Below are 6,606 nucleotides of genomic sequence, written 5' to 3'. Positions count from 1 at the left end.
TTTCTACTGGCCTGTGTTAATGAATAAGAATACTTTTTCATAGGAAAGTGTATACCGGCTAGTCTTTAATGATGAACTGTTCACAAGTTGAATACTGCTTGTAGGAAAAAAACAGTGGTCCTATTTTAATTCTTTTTGCACTGTTAACTCTACTCCAGTAGATGGGCTCTCCATGCTATTACCTTAAAATGACAATTTTAATTGGCACCAAGTTATTTATTTATTTATTTATTTTTAATTAAAGTTTTTATTGAAGTGTAGTCAGTTACATTGGGTTAGTTGTCGGTGTACAGCATAATGTTCCAGTCATGCATATTTATACGTATACTCATTTTCATATTCTTTTTCATGAAAGATTATTACAAGATACTGAATATAGTTCCCTGTGCTGTACAGAAGAAATTTGTTTTTTATAGGTTTTTACATATAGTGGTTAACATTTGCAAATCTCAAAACTCCCAAATGTATCCCTTCCCACCAGTACCAAGTTACTTGAAAAAGCTTTCAAGTGGAATACAAGAGGCCAGGCAAAATTATTTCTAAACAACCCCTGAGCATAAGAGTCAGTTCATTAGAATGATTTTGCTAATATAACTATCTAGTAGAAGCTTTTAATGTGATTTCCCTAGTATATCCCATTAGAATTCATCAATTTTATATTTGTATCCCTGAAGCATGTATCTATTTATCTTTAATATGACAAATGATTACTTGGCTTTAGTAGTTTGAGGAATTGATTATAAGGGTATTTTTTTCATGGGTTTCCCAAGTGTGTCAAAGATTTTTCATTTTGCCAATGGTTCTCATTTATAAACGCTTAAACCAGTCCACTTATCTGTTGGGAAAATTTTTTAAAAATAGAGATCATGTGGTTTAAATATAGAAATAATCTTTTGACTTTGTGTGGTATACATGTGACCCAAGAACCATACTCTGGGAAAGAATGTTACTTCTTGATTACCCAGATTGGCTAAATGGCTCCCAGCCTTCACTGGACTGATAAAACCAGACCGACCCCCCCCCCCCATTCCTCATTGCATACATCAGTCTTTCAGGGAGCAAATTTAATGCTGGGAAAATTTCAAAATACTTTATTTTCTGAGAATTAAAATGGATGATTGAACTGTGATTACATTTTTAAAAAGAAAACAAGCCAAGTTATGTGGCTATCTTGAGACAATTTCTTTTAATGTATTGTGGTTTCCAAGGAATATTATATTGTAGATCTACAGAGAAGAGGAATGAAATTTGTAATTAAGCTGAAGAATGTAATTTGATGCTATTATATAACAAATGAGAGCTAAATTTGTTCATGTTTTATATATTGAAAAAAAAAAAGTAGGGATCCTGGCTCCATGCCAAGTTGTAAGTTTGCATACAAAAGAGAGTCAAGCACTGGGGATGTATAATTCATTGGATTAAATGTTTAATATTCTACCTGTGTGCTCACTGCTTGAAGGGATTCCATCTTCTATCTTTCTATCTATCTATCTATCTATCTATCTATCTATCTATCTATCTATCTATTTTCTATCATTTAGAATCATCTATCTACATTTAGAATGTGTGTATACACATATACCTAGCCATAGGCTTTTAGAGGATGCAAACCTTAAATGCAAATCTGAAAGGCTTAAAGGAAATTGTATGCCCATGTTGCATTTTGGGGGGAGTGGTATAATTACACATTCAAGAAGTGGGTAAAATCCCAATGAAGCTAATCAGGTCATTGCCACAAGCTGCTCAGGGACTCCCTGTTCTAAATTAACAGATCATCTTGGGCCTCTTAAGTAACAGAACATCATGTTAAAATTGTGCAACGAACTTCTTTTGGTTAAATTTCAGGTTTCCAACCGTAGCACCATTGACATTTTATGCCAGATGATTCTTTGTTGTGGAGGTGCCGTTGTGTGCATCGTGGGGTGCTTAGCAGGTACCTGGCATCTACATATGAGATGTCAGTAGCACCCACCCTGGGCCCACAAGTTGTGACAACCAGAAATCTCTCTAGACATTGCCAAATGCCTCCTGGGGGACAAAATTGCCCCCACTGGGTTAAATGTTACCAAGATGTGAAGTATTTCTCGTGGGGAAAAAAATGGGAACAATATGGAAAATATTTGAATCTATGATGTATGAATCTCTACAAACAGGAATTTTTAAATCGCTTGCAAGTAGACACTGCTAGATACTGCAAGAATATGGAGATGAGTAAAATAAATTTCTGTCATAAAAGCAGTTTATACTGTAAAGAGATAGAAGCACACTGGTAACTAGAATACAGCACAGAATATGACAAAAGTAATTTTTGGTGCTGGTGCAAACAAATTCAAAATGCTTATGAAGAAAGCTGTGAAAAATAAGTAAGGTGACCAGTTGAGAGCTATGCAGCGCTGGTGAGGGTACGCCCAGTTTCGAAAAGACAGCACCAGGTCGTGTCGGGAGACTTCTATGCTCAGAAACACTGATCTAGTGGACAATTTAAAATGATAAGCATTTAGTTTGGAGGATTTAGTCTATCTGGACTGTTTTGTTCATCTAGAAACTTAGACACTATAAAATGTGTCTGTTCAAACAAACATCAAACAAGAAAAAGATAATAGAAAGTTGAAGACTTTCCACCGCAGCATTTTATTTCCATGTGTAAATTGAACAAATGCTGGGCCTTTAGGAAGTCCCTTTTACCATTTAACACAATTTCCAGACCTCTGCCAAATCCTCAGCTTACCATTCTGTCACCTAGAGTGGTTTTAGAACCACTACAAAGGCAGAGAAAAATCTCTCTCTCTCTTTTTTTTTTTTTAATGCACAAAATGCCCCAGAAAGTTTCTGGGGTAGATTTGAACAGAAAGTGACTCCACGTAATAATAGGAGAGATTGGGAGAGAAGTAACATAATTGAGTTGAAAGGAAATTGATCAGGTTTAGATGTTGACTGCATTAGAAATTGCAGAAAAATTGCAAATACTGTTTTAGGATTTTTGTTCATACTCCTCTAGCATCTCAAGAACCAGACATAAGCCTGATGGCAGACTGAACTTTTCGTTTGTCTTTGTAGTGAGTGGTAGATGTGAAATTCTAAAGACAAGTGAAAAGATATAAGTAATATAAATTAATGTTCTGTGTTTGCATGACTTTGTGGGCTAATACATAATCAGGTGTATTTGCACGTACCTTGGACAAATACAGCATTTTCCTCCGAAGGGAGAGTGAGGGCTTTAAGGCAAGAATTTGACATTGCATATAGACTTAAATCTTGTGTATATTTTGCACCATGGAGAGTAGTCATATAAGCTTGACCCGTGCTGTTCTTATGCTACCTTAAAAAAAAGAAAAAGAAAAAAAAAAGGAGAAAAAAAGTAATTTTTCTTTGTGAGTTTACAATGAAAGATAATGGTAATATAATAGTATTCTCAAAAAATTGAAAATAATGGTCTTCCTAGCCTGACATTTATCACAATCTCTTCATTAATAAATCATCTGGGGAAGAAACTTTTTGGATTCTCACTGTGTACAGGTAAAGGCTAGATATCTTTAACTTAGAAATTATAGCCAACCCTGATGTGGACCAAACTCTCCAGTTTTATCTTTAGTGGCCTCCCACTAAGACGTAAAACCTGTGGCATTTGAAATCTTTGTGACTTTTCAGAGCCCAGCTGAGAAATGACCACTTTCCTAAAGCTTTTTTATCACCTCCCAAAAGATGCGAACTCCCTATTATGATTCTCTGTGACACTTGACTTATCCCCATTTTAGTTGCAGCTGGGACTGCAATCTGTTTATCAGCTTCTTTTCCTTTCTCTCCTGGGCATGTTGCTAAACCTCAATTTCAAAGTGGGTCAATGTGACTGAGCTCTGACCAATAGAATATGGGCCAAAGGATACATGCCAATTTGAAACTTAGTCCCCCAAAAATCTCCCACGTACTTCTCCATGCCCTCTTCTCATTTCTTATCTGCTAGTGGGAGTCAGAGGATCCAAGGGATTCAGTGGGTATCCAACATTCTAGAGAATGGAAAGTCACCAGATAGACCTTGTGTACTCAATGTCTTAATGCAAACTGACACACACTGGAATATTATATGAGTGCAAAATGAGCTTTATTGTATCAAGCCACTGAGATATCGAGGTTATTTGTTAAAGAACTTACCCTACCCTGAGCATTTCATCATTGTGTTTATCATATTTTAGTCCTTTACGGTATTTGTCATTTGTCTTGTTTTCCACATTGCTTGGGATGATGCTCTTGCATAGTAAAGATTCAGTATGCAATTCATGATTTAAATTTATGAGCCTGTTATGCTCGGAGCTAATGGGGAAATTTCCACAGTCAGTATCAGATGAGAGGTGGTGGGAGCTGGGAAGAGGCCAGTCAGGCTCTAGGGAAGAGATACTGGAAGGTGAGTACCCAGGCGTGGCTGACAGCACCCTTGGGACTTTGTTCACGACATCACCACCAGTGTCTACAGCTGGATTTTACATCATTACGGACAGGAGCCTTCTTGAAAGAGAGAGGCTCTTCCCTGCAGGAAATTCAGAGGGCCCGGAATCTGAAGATTTCCTCTTCTTATCAGGTTGCCACAGAAAGGAAATCCGTGTCAAAAACGTGTCCCTGAAAGCATAGCTCTGGAGCCTCGGGTGACATTTGAGATTACCTGGTGATAGCTGAAGCCCCTATTTTATGAGGAAGCTACACTCAAAGAGACAAATGACCTTCTCAAATTTCCTGATCTGATCCTAGAATCTTCTCTGTTATAGATAGCTTTATTTCTCTAGTTTAAAAAATAAAATAATTTTAAAAATACCTTTTTCAAACAACCATTTTCAAATTCAACATCTCCTTTCACCCCCACTTCATACGATACCAAAATGAAACATACGTGTGATGGAAGAGTGTGCTTTGTGTAGGAGACATTTGAGGAAGAAGATTGTTCTGTTTTGTCCAACCTTAAATTTACAGAATTCTAAAAGGTCTGTCATTCTATTGCCCAAGTGTGATGCTGCTTAAATACAGGCCCTTGAATACTGCAACGATTTAGTGGAAGGGGTGCTTTATGAAATTATATGCACGAAAGCAACCAGTCTGAAACACTGCCAGAATCCGCAGGTTCATGCAGTTCTGCTGTGTATCACCCTCCCACTCCTCTCACTGAACCAACCGACTCTGTCTTCATTGTTCCCCATTCTGACGCTTCCAGACTCTGACGCATGCTCCTTTTTAGCCTTCCATTCCAGCTGAGGCATAAATATCTCCCACTCACAGTCTCCACCTTCTACTCCCTCCCATCCTGCCCTTGCTCTCATTCCCCCAAACCAGCATCTGCCACCCACCCCCATCTCACAGAATGAAGAGGACTAGTACTATGTGCTCATGTTTGCTTTGAGGGCTTCCTCAAGAGGCCCATTGTTTGATACTTATCTGTTCATGTGTCTGACACCAGACCAGACTGAGCTCAGCCCCAGGATCAAAAACAACAGAGAGGCGTTCAGCATGCCTGTTTCCAACAACCGTGCAGAGTGCTTATCTCATACATTGTCTCTTCCAACCATGCCAGCAACACTTTAAGGGAGGCATAAGTGTCTTCATTCCACAAATCCCTTGTTTAAAATAGGTGATAAGAGGCAGCATCGTGATTGTACCCAGACTGGGTTAGCTCTGATGTCAGGCTTGTCTGTGGACTCTCTTAGTGATCACTCCACTTGGTGATCACTCCTGCTGTATCTTCTTCCCACCTTCCCACTCTCTTTTCTCACTTCTGCAGATATTCCTTTATTTACCATCTTCTCTCATTCCCTCAGATTCAACGGTTAAAATGGGAAACTGGGTTTTTCAACCTGTTCATTTCTAGAACACTACTTTGTCACCTTCCCCCCATTCCTGTTATTTGAAGTCTACCTATAAAATTACCTATGCTGTATTCTTTCACTTCTCCCAGCCTCAAAGCAGTATGATTTTTAGCTTCTGACATGCTTTCTTTCACATCTTGTACTCAATAATTTAATGATACATAAAAATGATGCTTCAGATTCCTCAAACTCTCCATTTCCAGACTTTCTGCCTTACTAGAAACACACATCCATTTCTTTTTCACCTCGTAAAGAACTTGATCTCACCTTGGATCACATCAGTACAGGGACGTTTCCAGTTTACAGGTCTCATAATTCCTATTATCTCTCAAATTACATTGTGTCTACCAAACCTGTATCTTCCAACACTACTGTTCAGCTATTTCCTCTTGAAATTCTATTTGCTTCTAAATGTCAGATGCCGTGTCATTTTTCTCTACTCCTTCATTTGTCATAGGATTGAGGATTCTGAATCTATAAATGAAATAATGTTAAGCACACTGGAGGGGACATGTGCAAGGGTTTCGGATAAATCCAGCATTCGTGTGAATACTTGTCCTTTAAAACTTTAATTCACCTGTTGAGGTGTTAATGTAGTTTCCTACAGACCTGCAGACGCCCATGCCTCTGACTCTATAATAGAGAGGCACCCCTAGGGGGCGCTCCGCCTCACAAAATTTACGTGACTGCCAGGAGCGTGCCTAACTGATGGGATCACTTTAGGGGTGTGGCCTCAGAGGAGAACTTCAGCGCGCAAGAG

This window comes from Camelus ferus, chromosome 7, assembly GCF_009834535.1.
Source record: "Camelus ferus isolate YT-003-E chromosome 7, BCGSAC_Cfer_1.0, whole genome shotgun sequence".
NCBI classification, from domain to species: domain Eukaryota; kingdom Metazoa; phylum Chordata; class Mammalia; order Artiodactyla; family Camelidae; genus Camelus; species Camelus ferus.
This window is presented reverse-complemented; position numbering follows the sequence as displayed.